The sequence below is a fragment of the Ochlerotatus camptorhynchus genome, unplaced genomic scaffold, assembly GCF_037179485.1.
Source record: "Ochlerotatus camptorhynchus isolate MF236.1 unplaced genomic scaffold, CSIRO-AGI_Acam_v1.1 ptg000335l, whole genome shotgun sequence".
Lineage (NCBI taxonomy): Eukaryota > Metazoa > Arthropoda > Insecta > Diptera > Culicidae > Ochlerotatus > Ochlerotatus camptorhynchus.
In genome coordinates, this window is record NW_027040823.1 from 59,338 (window position 1) to 79,269 (window position 19,932).

General features: G+C 39.3%; 1 protein-coding gene across 1 annotated transcript in view; it reads left to right on the plus strand.

Annotated features, from left to right (window-relative positions):
• Positions 1–19,932, plus strand: part of LOC135708808 (uncharacterized) — a 55,807-nt gene that overhangs the window by 34,374 nt on the left and 1,501 nt on the right. The gene's annotated exons all lie outside the window — the stretch shown is intronic.

Here is a 19,932-nt window from a genome sequence, read left to right on the forward strand (position 1 = left end):
AGCCGGAGGTTTAGCTATACGTGTCACTTCACCAGTGTTCAAAATAGTCAAGTTGAAATCGTCACATAAATCGTAAAAAATTCTGACTTGATTTTGTTTTCACATTGTTCATGATCAAAGTCCGTAGTTTTATCACGCAATATGATAGTAGATACCAATTGATAGTGGATAGCGTTATTATCTTAAAATTGTCCAATATCCATATGGGATTGATTTGCGATTGTAATAGATAGCAAACTTTAAAGCGAAGGGTTAGAACGATGAGAACAAAAATGTTTCTGTTCCCAAAGTAATTCCCATGTAAACTTCTAAGGGCCAGTTCAGCATGAGTTCGCATCCAAATGAGCTTGGTTCTTTCTTATTTCTTCTATAGAATGTCGGACTCAGAAGGATTATTAAATTTTCAAGTGGTTGCTGAATCCTTAATTGCATTGTTTTATGGTGGTAAGCTCCAACCGGTACAAACAGGGACGGTATTAAAAGTTAATCCGAGTTGGAGCTTACCGCTATTAGAGGCGAACCATCCTTTAGGCTGAAAACCTCTTTACCTTTGCGTACCTAACGTCTAAAATTGCAAAGATTTCAAAATTCAGTAAGCTCTAAAAACAGCATCTCTCAATCTTCTCAAGCATCTCTTCACGGGAAAAAAAGAGTTCCCATATTCGTGAACCACAGCCGTGAACCATAGTTCACGGTGTATATTTGAGAAAATTTTGTTCTGGATAGCTGGCCGTGATTTTTAGTTCACGGTCCGTTCCCGTTTTCGGGAACGGATTTTTTTCCGAGTTACGACAATACATGGTACCGGAGTTATTCCGGTTTCCGTTGGGGTCACTCTGGGTCGACATTCGGCTTTACTATTCTGTAATAATTATACACACGGTGAACATCATATTTTCACACTCAAATGATGTAATTGGACCGATGGCGGCTATAACGGAAAAGTTTCGGTGCCCGGGGAAGTGGCCAATTCTCAACAAAAACCAAAATCCGTTGTGCGACATATCAAACTTCACGATTTTGAAAAACTCGGCCGGTAATGGCCTTATTGACAGTCCACGGTCACACTAGCCCTCCCGGGCATGTTCCGGTGACCCGGAAATGTTTCAGTACCCCCAGGGAAGTGACAAATTTTCAACACGAACCAAAACCCGGTAATGGCCTTATGATATCACACTAGCAAACCCCCAGGCATGTTTCGATGCCCCCGGTTCCCGTGCGATATATCAAACTTCACGATTTTTCAAAACTCGGCTGGAAATGGTTTTATTGACAGTCCACGGTCACACTATTTCCACAAGTCGATGCCTCCTTTGATATATGTTCTACACACTTAGGCTGTGTTCCATTTGGAAAATTTTCACTTAGATTTGACACTTCGAAAATAAATTAAGATGTTCGAAAATCCCTCTGTTGTTGATCGGCCGATTTTCGAGAAAGTGTCTGTCAAAATTGAAGTAAAAATTCACCAAATGGAACACAGCCTTAGGCTCTGAACCATTTGGTGGATTATTCAAGGGGTATTCAACTCTGAACATCCCAATCTGTGCCGAAGGCTAGGTGTGGCAATCAAGCTATCAGTCTCAGTAACCCATGAGTTTGGCAACTCTGCACTTATGACTTTTGAGATTGCGTATTTACATTTTCAAGTCAAGGATGGAAAAAAGTCGTGATAACATTCAACGAGCTGGTTACCGGTAATCCGCTTCAAGGAAGTGGCACTCATGCTACTCGGGCAATGATACAATCTGAAAAATAGAAAGGACCCGACATAAAATGCCCACCAGCGGTAGTAGTAGCAGGAATAGACCTGCAGTAGCTTCGCAGTTTCAGCAGTCGTGGTTACGTACTAAGTTCGTCTAACCAACCTACTTCGTCCATGGTTTATCCAAATGTCGGTCTAGAATCTCGATCCGAATTCAGTCCACAGAATGAACTGCACGGCTGACTTATTGGTGAATTAGATAAACAGCTGCGATTGCAGATACATCTGCAGAATGGTAGGATCGTTCGGCACCGGGGTGTTGTAGTTGCTCCTTACCCATACAATTGACTCTCGGTCCGGATCCTATGGTCATCGAGTCAATACTTAATTCTAGTCAATTTTGGCCTATTATGCGGGGCGTGGTGACTCTCACTAATTCGTTTGGACTTCCCTGAAACTATGGACATCTCTAGACAGCCGTGTGGACTTTATGTAGAGGTTCATCCCCAAGAGGGCATAAGGACAAAGAGAGTCTCGTCAATTATACAATCTCTTATTATAATTGGGGACAATTTCGCTGGAAAATGGCACTAACAAAAAAAAATGCATTTCCCCCTTACTTTGAAGTAAACGAAGAAGTAAACCTTAGCAAAATGTTAACACAAAACAGTGATGCCATATTTTAACTTTTGGTTAAAATTTGACAGATGGAAAGTTATCGATTAACCTTGCTATCCAAGTGTGGCTACTTCTGACAGACAAGAAGTTAAATTTTGACAAGCTTGGCTAAGTTCTTCTCGAAAACCGGTCGATCGACAGCACAGGGATTTTCTAACATACAAAATAATTTTCGAAATGTCATTTTTAACCACGAGTTAAATTAAACTTGGCAAATGGCTCACAGCCTTAGATTTTTTCGCCGAGCCCTAAGAGGAAGAGGAGACAGTACGGGGGTGAAAACGACCCACTTTTCTGTCAAACGTGATTGGCCGATTTGAAGTTCGTAAGATAGAGATAGAGATAGAGATAAAAGAGTAAGAAGCCAGTTGTCTGCTCTGCCTCCTCGAGCCCGGCAAAAAAAGTGCCGAGAATCCAACAGCCGAGCTTTCGGCCATCAGCTCGGTAAAACATTCAATTGCCGTGAGATCGGCTAAGCAAAGTTTACCACAACTGCCAAATTTTGCCAAGCCTTTAGAATAATTATTTACCGTTTATCGGTAGTTTTTGTTGTGAATCCCGGCAGTATTTTAAATTTTGTTTTGATTTTATTTGTAATAGGGGAAATGATTTTAATTTTGGTCTATGGATCTAAGATTGGGCCCATCGCTAAAAATCCTGCTATTTATCAATTGTATCTAGATGAACGCGTCATTTGGACGGTATCATTGATTATTTTTGGTCGCTATTGAAAATTTAGTCGATTGCTGAATTTATGTATGGGCCGACATTACATCCATTTCTCCTAATAATTGAGATTTTTAAAAGGAAAAATAAGTAGGGTGGGGGCGTTCAGCATAGCAAAATTGAACACCGTATGTTCGTTAAACTAATTAGCTGATTTCGGCAGTTTGAGATTTTTTCAAATTAGATCAGTGATTACTATAGACGAGGCTTGATAAGTGATTGTTTTCACCGAAATTTTACAAATACCAGATCCGAATTTCAGTAAACTATTATATATTCAACGAAACATCGGCAAATTTTCAGTTTATTGAACTGTTACGGCAATATATTTCACCGAGGGAAGATTTTGATTTTAAGTGTGTATGTAGCGATATTTTGAAAATAACATTGACCAAATATATGCTACGTCAATTATGGATGTTGCCCTAGTTGATCCGGGTCCAATAGATCACCACACGAAGCCTAACCTAAGCTTCCCCGCACATACACACTTTGACAGCCCTGTCGGGTTTGTGTTGCCTCCCATTCGTTGCTCTTTTACTCTTATGGAGAAGGAAGACTAAAAGCAAAATGAACAGTGAGGTTAGCTTTTACGTGCAGTGATTTATCTCAGCCTGTACGATTGTCAGTTGAAAAACGAGGACCGTGTTGCCAAAAACGGAACACGTCCCGCCCGGGAGAAGGGGAGGTTTCAAAATCTGTGACACAACCACATACCTTATTATGAAACATAAGTTTAATTATTCGTTGACTAAACAGACATCTGGTGGCCACCGTTGAAAGCGAAACAAGGCAGCTTGTCGTTAATGATTTTCCGCGGAGAAAAGAGATTATTTTGAGTAACGCGCTTATTATCTACATATCCTATTTAGACGCTATATATGACTTGAAAAGCCAACCAATAACAAATCACGTATAATCAAAACAAGCCAAATGAAACAATAACAATAACCTACAAAACACACTTACACAAACACACATATTAATATTTATATATAATTGACATCATCATTTACATAGATTCTTTAAGTAGTACGTACGTTAATCAATCAATTCTGTTAACTCTTTAAATCCTGCGCGCTCAAGCCAAATCGGAACGGGATTTCAGTTTAACATATATTTAAACCCCTTTAAGTATGCGCGTTAACATATCCAAACAATAACATATTAATCAATTAGAACGATACGGGCATTTCGTTAGCAAATTATACAAACAGAAACGGGAAATAATCAGCTTTCCAAATAGAGCTGCGGCAGCTGGCATCATACTCTTTAAGCATTTTCCATCGAAAGGTGTACTAATCGGAAATTCTCTTGTTGTTCTACCAGCGAAAAACAACACGCGTGCAATCCGCTTGAGTGGTAATTACAATCATGTCATTTTTGCTCATTTAAAAAACAAAGTTGTTCCTGTTAAAAAGCCAGTGTTCGATACATTATTTTTCGCTCCGGTTGTAAATATCATGCGCGTACACTGAAAACATAAACACGTGGGAGTTCTCATATTATTTACCCAAGCCTTCTGCTTCCCCAATCCACTTGTTACACCTCACGGCACAAACATACAAACGCACACACTCACACACATGCATTCATACAGACATCAACCGAGTAAACAGTGCAGAAACGTGATGACAGATATCAGTCAAACAAAGCCGAGTTCATTGTTGCGTTGTTTGTTGGCGGAACCAAACTTATGGATGGCAGGATTGAAGAAAAAAAACAAACAAAACAAAAGCGTTGCCCCCGGGCGTGGAAATGTGAAACCAAATTAAAATTACAGCATCGGTTCACATCAACCCCCTGCATAGTGACAAAATAGGGCCGCGCTTTGGCGACGGTGTGGAAAAATTAAGCATGTTAGATTAACATTTATCAACACCCCTTCCCCCAAACTGTCTATACGTAGTTTAGGTAGCTAGTCTATTTTGAAGTAGCTGAAAGGGATTCAAGTGTTATGTCCAACGAAACTGCTAATGGAACGTGTCCGAAGCAGTCTTGTAAGCGGGTCACCGTAGTCGATTTTCTGTGATAATCGGCTGCCTTTGCTTCCGACACAAGCTATCAAAATAACAGTACCAAACTAAAATGTCATATGACAGGCTCTGACCGCCCTAACATGGAAATGGTCAGCTTATGACAAAATTCAAAAATACGAGACTAGCATTTTGCAATAAGGACTAACCAACTACCATTTTTTTTAGAAATTCTGAGAACCACTATATCGTTTTGCTATGGAATGGCTGAATAACGAACCACTTGGAACTTTGCTGAAGTCTTAGGAAATTCCTTGAGTTTCTCGGAGCTCCTTAAAAGTATCAGCAATTTTCTTGATATCAATTGATGTGCCCTGATGCTATCAGAGCTTCCCTGAAGTTCTCTCAATTCTCCCGAAATAAATGGAATTGTTCTGAAAACCATTCAATTTCCCTGAAGTTCTTTGGACTCGTGAAGTTTCCGAAAAATTTCTAATGTTTCCTTTTGGAGTTCTCTGGACGTTCTTGAAATTCCCGGCCCCAGATTTCTCATACTATTTTTTTCACATTGTCTTCCGAATTTTTTGTCACTACGGGATGGATTGACAGACCTGTCCAATCATTACTTGATTCAACCCAGCAAACAAATCAAGCAACTACAAAACTATCTACGAATGAAAACAGACCGAGGAAAGAGAGATTTTTCACTGCCACAGATTAACGTAGCATTTTGGTTGTTTTTTATTGCTCATATCTCTTTTTACTATTTTTGTAGTTATCAAAATGCATAAACAGAATGGCATAGAAACTCAAATATAAGAACGCAATAAGTTTTATACGAAAAGAGATAACCAACAAAGCTCGATAAAATTTAAGCGCAAAGTAAAAGAAGAAAAAAAAAACCTTTGATACATTGGTGCTGTAATTTAGACACAACGCAAGAAAAGAAGAAAACAAACATTTGGAACTTTTGTAAGATCGAAACAAACGAACAGACGAAGAAAATTAATTACCTACTCCGTTTTGAATAAATAAAATACTCTCGCAAACAAATGAGGTTCGGATGGCTGAAAACTGAAGCTTGTGATTAAGCTACTTAAAAAACACACACACACAGCAGCTAAGAGCAACAGTGAAGCGATTATATAAAGCTATAGATAAGTAAAGTGAAACGTAACAGTAATTATAATAGCAACTTAGTTAAATTGAATAACTGAAAGAAAAATGAAACAATGAAACATCACAACCAGCGAGAGGGAAGTATTGAAATCCGGCGAAACATTAGTGTATAGAAAATTTTGCAGCACAAATTTGTAACATATAGCGTAAAAGATCGTTTTCCCAATCCCTACTTGAAAATGAAAAAAAAAATCATCCTTCCCTCATTACTCCAAGGAAAACAATTAAAGGCAAGACACGCTAGCCGGAGGAGGGTATCTTTTTAAAATGGTTCATTAGATAGGCATAAACAAACAAACAAACAAAAAAAAGCAGACGAAAGTATTCATTTCCCAAACAAAACAAAAATCGGAAAAAAGCAAAACCCCTTCCGAAATTGACTGTGTAAAAGATCGAATTGTACGAATTGCAAAACAAACAAACAAAAAAATCTGTCGAGTGTACCGGAAATGAGAGCAAAAGAAATCCATTTTCCTCGCACCCGCAAAGCACTTCACACCTTAAGCCATCCAAGAACAACAAAAAAGAAAATAAGTTCAAGCGAAATGAAAACAAACAAATTGATTTAATAAAGAGAGCGAAAACAATTGCGATACAATGTTTGTTGAACAAAAAAAAAACTACTCATACAAAAACAAAAAAAAATAATAATCAACACCAACTGTTGTCCATCCACGAAGTGGAAAGAAACAAAGCCAAACCCGGACTAACTCTGCAGCATTATTTCATTTCGCCCCGATCCGCGTAGTAGGGTTAGTGAGTTATTAACATCATTTTTGTTTTATCTGTTTCGGTTACTATTTATTTACATTGGTGTTGAAGGGAAAAGCAAAAACCTACCAACAACACACATACACACACACGAATGCATTTGTTTGCTTGGAGTTGTTTTATTTATTCATTGATTAGTTTTGTTTGTTAAGGCTTTAGTTTGTAGTTTTCTGTATATAGAATAAGTTCCGACTTAGTTTTAGTTGTTGCTTTGCATCCATGATTTAATCCCCTATTGTACATATGGTCCACCATTGGTGGTAGTGGTGGTGAATGTTTATCTTTATTCGTTTAAACTCATAATTAATGACCAACACATTCATGCATACACATTTACCATAGATAACGGTTTAGCTGAAACTAACCAGAAGTAACAAAAGCTAACATGGTTAGAAGAATATGTGCTGTAAATTTATGCTTGAATTAACCCCGAATTAAAGTATCGGAAGAGTATTCGAAGATCCACGACGGGTAAGTGATTGCATGTTGTAATAATTACTGTTTACTTTTACTTGATTCTTAGTGGGCTTCAGTCCACAGCAATACCTAGTTGAATCTTCGCCACCTAATGTCTCACTCAACTGTTCTCTGATGATAATTTTGTTCCATTATTTCTCTTCCGGCATGCGTTCTACAATCTAACCTTGCCGTGTTTATTAGCTTCACATATCCACTTCGATGGGGCCTCAGACAGCCGTATCAGGTAACGCACTTCATTACCAAGCCGGAATACTCTGAGCAACTGAGGGTCAACTTTACAACCACCTGTGCCCCATTGCTCTTTAAATGCGTATTGACAACAACTGCGCAATCTCGATTTGCGGGAGAATTTTAAATTTTGTATGGGAAAACGGTGACCGGACATTAGCCATAATTACGTTAGCCATACGGATGTTTGCCATACGTACGATTGTCATAAAGACGGTAGCCATAATATATGGTAGCAATAACAGACGTTAGCTATAATTCTCTGGAAGAGTTGTGCCAAATGCCATCACCTTAAACTCCAAAGGATCCAGAACAAGATTCTTATGATGGTCCTAAACAGTCCTCGCGAACTAGAAATTCTGAGAGAGTAATCATCTTCATGACTAAGAATTTAATCATTTTAATTTGATTAAAAATTGTGATCGCATGGAGCGAAAATACAAATAATTTTCACAATCCGTTTAATCGAACCCCGTCCCAAAATCGAACGGCTTTGTGGTTTTGTTGTCAAAGTCGAACGGGTACTGTACTCACAAATATTTTTTCCCTTTAGAAAAATGCAATGGAAATGCAGAAATCATTTCTTACATTGAGTTAACTCCTTCTTTATACTATAAATTGTATACGGATTAATGCTTTTAAAAATTCTACCATAAAATACTAATAAATTATGTTGCTCTTGGAGTTGACTCCCTCGTTTGTATCTTGAGCTGTTGTTTGACAGATAAAAGCTTTTGAAAATTCCATCTGAAAATTCTCAAAAGCAACATCTCTCTTGGAGTTGATTGCTGCTTTACATCATAAGCTATTCTTTGATTTTTTTATGAAACATTCAATTGAAATATTCAGGTACATTCGGGTAATCGTACATTATGGGTAATGTCCACATACGAAAATAAAAATATGACTAACGTCCGTATGGCTAATGGTGTGTCATTGTTTCAACCGGTGCCAATAGCTTTGCAATGTGTCAATAAATGGCTGAGCTAGGATTTTTTAAACATTACAAGTTTGCCGTTACACATTTTACCGGAGGCATCGTGTACGGAGAGTTAAATTTTACTTTTCCTATCATAATGAAATCTCAGTCCAGGGTTGGTAAAAATTGAGCAATTGTTGAATTTTGACAAGCAAATGAATAGCTTTATTCAGTTTCCCATACTTTATCATACAAAATTTCAAATTCTCCCGCAAATCCAGATCATAATTAAATTCGATCAAATTTGGCACAGTTTTTAGAGACCTCAATACAGGGCAAAGTAGTCAACAAACCAAGAAATCCCTTTCACAGACTTCAAAACAGAGTACCCGACATTTATGCATTTAGAGTCACATTTGAAATTCATCCTTCTTAGTATTCTAAACACACAAAATGCTTGCTAATGGGTTGTTTACATACATATTCTAATTCACTAGCTCAACCAACTAGCACGAATTTCAGTTGTTCCTGAAATCTCATGCTGGTAGATGCTGACATTCTGTTTACAGCAAGCTGACTACTTTTTAGTACAGTTTTAGTACACTAGCCCCCAGCACTCCAGCACAAGTGTAAACACCCCATAAGCCGTGTCCCAATAAGAGAAAAGGCGGGACATCCTGTTAGGGTTGCGCCTAAGAATGTGAATCTAAAAGCTTAAACAAGGGTACTGGAATTGTTTTCAATGCCAGGTACTCTACTATGAAGTCTGTAAGAGGGAAATCACACATCGTTTGTCATCAAAATTGCAGGGCTGTTACAACAGGCGCGGATTTCGCGAATTTCGCGGATTTCGCGAATTTCGCGGATTTGTCGCGGATTTGAACTTTCAGTCGCGAAAATCGCGGAAACATTAAATGATGTCGCGAAAATCGCGAAGGGACTGATGTGCTGTCACAAAAATTGTGGAATTCATTGTAACCTTTCCGTCCCGGATTATTTTGCTGTCATCAATTTTGTTGTTCATTTGGCTCTCAATTTTTTACCGGTTCAAACCAAAAACCCTGCAAATAATCGAGAAATGATCTCAATTCCATAAGTCACACCGGATTTACACGGAAATTCCGTGAGGTCTGTCCAATGAGAGACATTTTCATGTTTTTATTTATTTCCAATATGAACATAGCATTTTTCAATGTCAAATCATAAACGAATCGTATATATGCGGGTAATTACCATGTATACAGGATATTATAGGTTCTCCAAATCGTCCTGGAGTTTAGTTGATTTGTTCAACTATATCAACCAAGACTGCAATAATGTCTGTAGTATCGAAATATGTCCAAACAGATTCAAAGTGTCTATGTGGATTGTGCCCAACCTATTGCTACGTATACAAGATGTTATAGGTTCTGAAATCATTCTGGAGATCAGATTATGTTTCTACTAAATCACCCAAGCCTAATTCAATATCTGTAGTATCGAAATATGTCCAAATAAATTTGCAGTGTCTATGTGGATCATGTCAACCTATATTCGTGTATGCCAAATATTTACTAAGGATTTTCAAATCGATATTTCGATACTACAGATCATAGATCATCTAGTATAAGTAGAAATAATTAAACATTATCCATATAGCCACTACGAATCTGTTTGGACATAATTCGATACTACAGACTGTATCCCAGTCATGGTTGATCTAGTAGAATAAATCATCTGAACTCTAGAACGATTTGGAGAACTTAAAACATCTGGTATACATGGCAATAGTTCATGCATGATTCACATAGACACTGTGCATCTGTCTGGAAATATTTCTACATTAAAGACATTGTCCAAATCTCGATTGATCTAGTAGATCAAGTTATCTGAACTCCAGGTCGATTTGAAGAATTTACATCTGGATTACTCGGAAATTGATCATGCATGATCCACATAGACACTTTGAAACTGATTGGACATTTTTCGATACTACAGACATTATTGCAGTTTTGGTTGATCTAGTAGAAAAAATCAAATTTGTCAAACCTATAATTTCCAGTACACATAGTAATAAGTCGTGCATGATCCACAAAGTCACATATATATGATTCGGTTATGATTTGCCAACGAAAATACAATATCTCACCTTTGGACAGACCCCAAGGAATATCTGTGTAAATACAGAACCGCAACGTGACCAACAAGTGTGACTTATGAAACTCTGGTAATTTCTCGATTATGTTCAGGGTGTTTGGTTTAAATCGGTCAAAAGTTGAGAAAACTAGCGCCAAATTAACTACAACATTTAGGACAGCAAAATACGTCAGAGACGCAAAGGTTAACTTTGAAGAAATTTTTTTTAAATAATGCTTCATCAAATCTAGGCCTGTATTATTCAATAGAAACATTCATAAACTAGGGGGCGACCCCGGCGTAGTTAACATCCATACCTCTCATGCCGAAGTCACGAGTTCAAATCTCACCCCCGGACAAGTCACGAATGACTCAAGAGTGTTAAAGTGACCATAATAATAATAATAATAATAAAATAAAACCATTCATAAATAACTGATTTTTTTTCAAAGGATACAAACGATACTCCTTTAGCTCAGTCGGTAAAGGCGCAGCTACAAAGCGAGGCCATGCTGGAGGCGACTGAGTTCGATTCCCGTTCGGTCTATTAATTTTTCGGGTTGGCAAATTTCTCTACTTCCTTGGGCATATAATGGTACAGGCATAGAAAGCTCTCAAATCAATGTGAAGGTACTTCAAAGAACACTAAGTTCAGAGCAGGCAAAATCTAATATGCTATATGCAATAAGCTTGAAATACCATGTAGTAGTATACAAATGGTATTTTTAGGCAATGAAAACAGTTTTTTTTTTTGTCGCGGATTAGTATATGAAGTCGCGGATTTCTTTTGAGAAATCGCGGATTTCGCGGATCAAATTTAGAAAATATTGTAACAGCCCTGAAATTGAGGAAACGCACCAGCATTGCCCATGTTCCTATTTTGGCCAATTTTTGACGATATTTTACTTCTTTTTACAATTTTGATACGTTAAGTTACGCTCAGTTTGCTCGTACAAATCATATTCATCGGTGTACATAAACATTTCTACCTCAAAATCCATGATGATTATGATTTAATCGGTTTTCTGAGGTGTGGCCAAAACAGGAAACTATGGCCAATACTGGTGCACTTATCCTACATGAAATGTTGAAAGGTCGAACTCGTGGGGGAGAACATTGTGTAAGAGACAAAATAGCTTGGTAGTAAGACATCAGTAAACTGTATGGGAGTGAACTGGTTTAATTGATTTTGCAGTAAATTAATAACTATTTTAAGATATATAACGCTTAATTGTTTTATCTGTCAGCAAGCCCCCAGTACGGTCAATTCACATGGCGGAAGATGGCATGATCCTACATAAAATTCGAGTTGATTAAAAGCTGAATGAGCTAGTTTTTAGCTCAAGAAGTATATTTTTGCCTGCATAAGCTCTTATTCTGCATCCAATGTTTGTTGGGGAGTTTCATGAAACTCTCGTATATGAGCAGTAGTTCAAGACCAAATAGCGAAAAAATAAACAATTCTTAGATTTTTCCTCACAGAATACCATGAAACTTCGCAGAATTGTTCGCTGTAGGTGCAATGAAAAAAAGAACATACATTTTACTCAAAGTTGATGTTCTACGATTTTTTTTTCAATTTTGAAGTGTCCGTTAAGTCCTTAGTTTTGAAATCTTAAAAATGTACATACTTTCTTTGTTATTTTACTTTTTAAAAGCTTTTCTTAATTTTTTAACAAATTTTTTTGATCTTTTTCAGTGTGTATTTTTTTTCTGAAAAGAAAATCCAGTTACCTTTACAACTATGCTCCAGACATCAACTTGATTAGATGATCCGTTTTCGTGCTATCATTTATTGAAAAATATCGAAAACGCCATTTTGAAAAATTAGGCGAGAGTCAAAATGGTCGAATTTTGGCACTAACTTGGTTCATTGGCCCTAGTGAACAATTATTGGATATTGGATTGGCAACCCTGCTACCGAAAAGAAATAGGCAAGCTCGCTTCTCGGCAACGGGACAGTAGTGCTATGTCACAGCTGACTGTTAATCGGTTATTTGCTGATCAATTCTATTTCGAATTGAGCGGGTAATTTAAATTTTGAATGATAGTACAGGTAAACATCATCTGTAGAATTATTAAAACATACAATTGTGAAGTGCAGTACCCGTTCGATTTAGGCAACACACGATTTTGATTTCTTAGCTTTCACAAATTTTAATAATTCTAGATGAACATTTCATAAGATCTTATCTGCTTTGATCGATTATCTTCATTAACTTTCTCTTTTGATAACCATGGGTTACAAACAGAGGTTCATCCAGCATCCAGAACATGAAACACATTGGTCACTGGTAAAGGGTGTCCACGATGAAATTGCCACACTATGAAATTGCTCTAACTTTTTAACCGTTGGGTAGAATTTAATGAAAATTTGGGTGGATTTAGTTCATAGTGCATTATTTACATCCTGCAAGTTTTAAAGTCCTGTGATCAAAACTCGCGGAAATGGAGTCGAAAGAACAGCTCGTGCGTGATAAAATCTTGCGCATTCATCACGAGAACAAGGATCTCTCGTATCGTTCCATCGCTAAAACGTTGGGAATCGCGAATTCCACGGTGTCGCGAGTGATTAAGCGGTTCTAGGAACGGTTGACCACCGATCGGAAGCCCAGAAGTGAAGGAAAAAGTATTCCGTACAACACCAAAAATCACAACCGCGTAGTTGGGGCCTTCAACCGAAATCCGAACGCCTCCGTTAGGGATGTGGCTAAGAAGCTGCACCTAAGCCGAAGTTTTGTCCAGAAGGCCAAAACTAAGGCTGGGCTTCGAACGTTCAAGGTACAAAAGGCCCCTAATCGCGACGAGAAGCAGAACAAGTCCACCAAAACCCGTGCCAGGAAGTTGTACCTCAACATGCTGACGAAAGTTGAATGCTGCATCATGGACGACGAAACATATGTGAAGGCCGACTTCAAACAGATCCCCGGCAACCTGTTTTTCACGGCCAAGGATAAGTTCAGCGTTCCGGAGCATGTCCGCACTCAGAAGATGTCCAAATTTGCGAAGAAATTCCTGGTTTGGCAAGCCATCTGCACGTGCGGGAAGCGGAGTGCACCTTTCGTGACCCAGGACACGATGAACGGACAGGTGTACATAAAAGAGTGCCTCCAGAAGCGGCTGCTTCCTCTCCTGAAGGCCCACAACGTCCCAACAATCTTCTGGCCGGATTTGGCCTCATGCCACTACTCCAAGGACGTGCTGATGTGGTATGCGGACAATAAGGTCAATTTCGTGCCGAAAATGTTCAACCCTCCCAACACTCCGGAGCTCCGCCCCATCGAGAAGTACTGGGCGATTATGAAGCAGCACCTTCTTAAACGACCTAAGGTAGTGAAGACAGTCGAGGAACTGAAGAAAGTATGGGTTTACATGCAAAAAACGGTTGATTCACAGGTTGTGCAGAATCTTATGGCCGGGGTTAAGGCCAAGGTGCGGGCATTTGCGTATGGACTGTAAATAAAATACGAGTAAAATGGTAAAATGAAGTTTAATAGTTATTTCTCAATCCCTGAAAATTTGATGGCAATCGGATGAAAACTCGAATTTTGCGAATCAATTTTGTGTGTGGCAATTTCATCGTGGACACCCTTTACATAGGTTTCGGATAATCGAGGCAAGGTTTCTGGAGAAACCCTTTCACGACCAACCTAACCTTATGTCCTACAATATTTTCGTCAGCATCTTCCTTAACGCAGAATATCCACTTTGGTGGTTGCAAAGGTTTCACTCCTATCGGACGCTTTACCAGCCCCCACTCCTGGTTACTTATCATCGATTCCAGTTCATCATGGACAGCTGCCAGCCAGTGATTCCGATTGTCACGTCCTTTCGATCTCTTCGTAGGATTCAATTCTCTGTGTCAGAGCCGGTATCCATGTGGAGCGGTTCAACTTTTTCCTCTGCTGGCTGGGGATCCATGCCATAGGCTTACACCCAAATATCCTTATCTTGTTAAGGTCATCCATTTCTCGGTCGGGGTTACATGTCCAGCCAATGCCAACGGTTCAAGAGGTACGTTGCAGTTAGAGCCGCTTCTGACCACATGGTCTTCGGAAGCCTGCGAGTCAATCAATATTGATTTTACCGTTGAAACGTTCAGCTAATGGGGCCACACACATCCGAATGAACTCGCCCCAACGGACGTGTGGCATGTTCTCTGAAACCGTCAAATGGTTCCCGACACTGCTTGTCCATCAAACACGTATCGCAAAACCAATTGAATTAACCTTCTCCACAAAACCTGTAGTCATTTTGTGCTTCAAAAGATTGTTTAAAGCTTGTTGACTTGCATGGCCCAAGCGACGATGGCACAATTTGTTTGTCTCAGCCACGCTTATATTGGCCTGTCCCATAGTACCGACATCCTATTCCAGCTGGTACAAATTTCCACTCAGATACGCTACACCGATCAGTTCTCCATCCTTCTAGAATTCCGCACGATCTTGACCTCCAAGACTTGTGAATAACACGTTGATTCCAGCCTGCGAGAGCTTCTTGACCGAGAGCTCGGGTGAGGTTCCATATGATTTGCACGGGAGTCACCTCACCCGAGGTGACAATTATCACTTCACAAGTGGCCTGCCCGTGCCAACCAAATGGAGAGTCTCCTCACGCGAGGTGACAATTGTACTAGTGACGGCGCGTCACTTCACCTCATACACCCCGAAAGAATATGCCTGGAAGTCACTTTTATTATGCGAGTCTCGTGACTCTCTCTCTCTCTCTCTCTCTCTCTCTCTCTCACAGGTGAGGTGACAATACGCCCAAAGTTCTTAATGACTTAAAAATGAAAAAGAAGAATCGATATGATGATGGTATTTTTCCTCTATAGGATGTCCCAGAAAGTATAAGCACAGTTTAGTATTGGAATAAAATAACGTTATGTTAATGAACTCAAATTTTTGTTTCATATAGGGTAAATGGATGTAATGTCGGCCTAAATGCCACTAATTTGGGCTCATACTTAAATTCGACAGCAATCGACTAAATTTTCAATAGCAACCAAAAATATTCATTAGTACCCTCCCAATGATGCGTTCACCTAGATAAAATTGATAAATAGCAGATTTTTAGCGATGGGCCCAATATTAGATTCATAGGCCAACATTAGAGATATTTCTCCTATATGCTCTCTGTAGTATTTTCTTTCAATTATATGAAAATAATCTGCACTTCCCTTAATCGTATTCCAAGGAGCGAACTTTTGATCTGACGCTGCCCATGAGCTTCAGCAAAGATTCCATGGCGATAATTTTGGCCACTTTGGTCCAGTCTTTTTTTTTAATTCTTCGATTGAATTGACGGATCATGGGGCACTCACATGTCGCTTGCCAAACCATGGCCTTCTTACCAAATTTTTCGGTAAAAATTGACTTATCGGCATCGTCAACTTCCTGACCATTACGGACTGTGTTGTATTGGTCTCCCGGAAAGCGGGACCCACAATACTGCGTCACCGTCAACATTGACGAAGGGGTTCGTCCGTCAAATGACTGGTGTAACGCATGTCAAGTTGCTTTTCCACCGAAATCTTTACTTGGCGACTTCACATTGACGCTGCGTCAGTCCATCAATTTTGATCAGAGTCAAATTTGACACTGCCGCGACGGTGAAGCAGCTTTGTGGGTCCCGCTGAAGCGTCTTGTAGTCAAATCTGACACAAGCCAATTTTCCATACAGCAGGCTATCATATACCGTATGCGTGATAATGTTTGCACCATCGTACAAATAAGGTTCCCGTTTCACCTGTGCATACAATGCCGCGTTTCTTTGCATGTACGTAACCAATAGCTCATACCGTAGTAGGCTGTGTATAAAAGAAAATGATTTACTTAGTTTGACAGTTGCACCATGACGAAGTGGCAGCGTATTCGTGATTTGTCCCACGCGCAAAAGAAAGGAAAAGAAAGGACAACTATCCGCGAAGGTGGCCACAGGTCTTCCGAGGTCAGCTCGGGTTCCGAGGGTTATCGCTGCTATTAAAAGGAAGATTCGGGGGAATCCAGTGCGTTCAATAAGGAAAATGGCAAAGGAACACGGGATCAGTGACTTTACGGCACGGAAGATCGTAAAGGAAGATTGCGGGGCAAAGTCGAGGGCAAGGAAAAAAACTCACATGATTACCAACCGCATCCGGGAGCTACGAGTCGAATGATGCAAGAAAATCTTGAACTTCCTTAAGCGAAAAAATCCGGTAATCCTGTTCACCGACGAGAGCATGTTTACCGTCGATCCCGTATCAAATTCCAGAACCGACCGGTATATTAGTTCTCTTCCGGTAAAAGACGTGGCCGACGAGCACAAGAACGTGTATCTGACCAAGCATCCTGCTAGCGTTATGGTGTTTGGATTGGTGGCTTCCGATGGCAAAAAAATTGACCCGGTGTTCATTCCAGAAGGCGACAAGGTCAACACGGAGGTCTGCATCGGGATTTTAGGTAAGTATGTCCTTCCGTGGATCAAAGAACAGTACGGTCCGACGCCAAATGTTGTATTTCAACAAGATGGGGCTCCGTGCCACACCTCGAACCGCACTTAGAGGTGGTTGCAGGAACATCTTCCGTTCTGGGCGAAGGATATGTGGCCGCCATCCAGCCCCGATCTTAATCCACTGGATTACTCAATATGGCGCGTCATGAAGCCCAAGGCCTGTTCTAAACGCCACCCGAGCACAGCAAGCCTCAGACAAACATTGACCCGTACCTGGAGAGAAATGGATCCAGACTACATTATTAGAACCTGCCGTGCATTCCGGAAGCGTGTGGAGGCCGTAATTACAGCAAGTGGAAACTCGATCGATGATTAACATAGTTTAAGACTTTGAGAAATATCCCCCCATCCCCCCATTTATTGAAATAAAAAAAAACTCGAAAACGAAATTTTTGAGAACTTTTTTTTTAATTTTGACATTGCTCAATGGTGCAAAAATTATCACGCGTACGGTAGCTTGCAAGCCCTCGGTTTGACGGATGCGACTTGTTTCGACTTCTTCTGCTTCTTGAACGTTTTCAACCCGATTATTGCCTTGGCACGTTGGACGTTACTCTTCGATGTTCTCAGTTTTTTTTTTTGTTATCAAATCTCGAACAGAGGCACTTTTCTTACTGACGATAGGTTGGGTATCTTATGGTCCACTTTTCGGTCCACCGGTCCCGGTTTGCGGACAGATTTCGATGTGTCCTCGAAAGTAACTTCTTCACCAAACTTCTGGATGGCGATTTCAACTGCTCCGATATTTACTTCCTCCATTTTCACCAACTTCCTTACTGACAGGTTGTGCACGATCTGTTTGCGCTTTTCCGGGAAAATGCCTTGCAATTTGATGTTTTTGTCGAAACAATGCACTTTGTGCACAAAAACTTGTTGAGCAATAAGTAAACAACAACACACATCGATGAACAGCTAATAAACTTCAGTGGGGTAGAAATGGCAGCGAATTGAAATTGTGCTTATAATTTCTGGGACACTCTATATACTCATATTTTATGGAATTTCGAAAAAGTTGCGGATCTCTAGGTCTACTTTCAGGAATTGAATTTCCGCAGAGCCATCTCCAGGGTTTTCCCTTTCCGACTGGCCAATCACAAGTCCAATCGGATCCTTGTCTGTTCCGTTCGAGAGTACCCGCATAAATCACAACCATACGATTACCACATTAAAAATGGTTTATCTTCCTCTGAAAACCATAATGAGAAAGGTTCAGTCAACTTTAATTAAACCATACCTAGATAAAGTTTTGACCATATTGATTAAGGTTTTCGAAGACCCAACCATATGAACAATGGGTGGTTAAGAACGTTCACCATACGAAATCTCGCTTTTTCTCATACATTTTTAGCAAAACAACTATAGCCTTACCACATCAGAAAAGGTTCTAGTTGGATATGTGAAACTATTTCCATTAACTTTCGAATAAGGTAGTACGGTTTAGAACCAACCATTGTTGTTAACTTCATGATATACTATGAAATGGTATAAATTACTATACTTATTGACGTTATAATAAATACTGTCGTAGCTTATCCGGAATACAGCCATCATGGGTTGTTCTTTAATTTTAATGTGATTTACAAGATTTCTTTTTGTGGACACCTCCCTTGCTCTTGGTAACATGTTTATTGATCTAATATAAAATGAATAGATGAATGAATTTGCCCTGCAAAACAAACTCCATTCCATTTCTGGAAGATAAAAAGGCCCCGGCATAACGTACCTGCTTCGATTTCCTTTTTGGATGATGTGAGCCACCAACATCGAAATCTCCTTCACATGTAAACCGCTGTTAGCCCTGAATATTTGTGTAGAAAATGCATGCGCTTTTAAGAAATATTTTATGCTTTAAGCTAATATTACCAAGGGTTTTAAAAATAAAATAACGAACAAAACAACACAATGAACTCACGAGCACCGTTTCAATCAAAAGCGTTTTCTTCTGTTTGTACAAATTGTAAAAACATAAAGCAACCATAATCGAAACACGTAAGCGTTGTACAAGTTGTTTACAACTTTTATTCGTAATGTTTTGTAACAGTTCAGTATAGTTGATCAACCGTAACAAAATTTAGCTAAAACATACCAGAAACTGTAACAGTTGAAAGTAGTGTTTCTTTAATGTTTATTACATTCCATAAACCATAACAAAACTATTTTGTGAAAAGTTAACATAGCTAGTAAGGTGTCAGTGAAGTTTGAACTGTTCTAGAAATGGTATTTTTCTATGCGGGTAGTTAGTCATACATTTCAAATAATGGCTCTTAAAATTTGGTAATTCATAGCTGAAAATGTTTGTTGGGTTTAGTCTGGGTATGGTCCGCCGTTTCGCCATTGAATTATTATTAGCCCAAACCTAGTGTTGGTTGGAAATGCTGTCTAATATGAAGCTTTAGTGTGATAATTTATTAGCTAAAGAATGATAAGGGTAGGTGGATAGTTCCGTTAGAGTACGGCAGTATGAAAATTGAATAGAAGTTGAAAATGAGCGAAGGGCCATTAATGCGACAGTACAAAGTCAAACGCACACCTTTTGCCTAACCCGTACGATGTACGCGGAGATTTGAAGTATGTCTTCATATTAGACACATTTCTAACCAACTCTGAAAATCGCTAACTTCGCGTATGAAGTAACATAAAATCACTTTGAATAAACCTAGAGT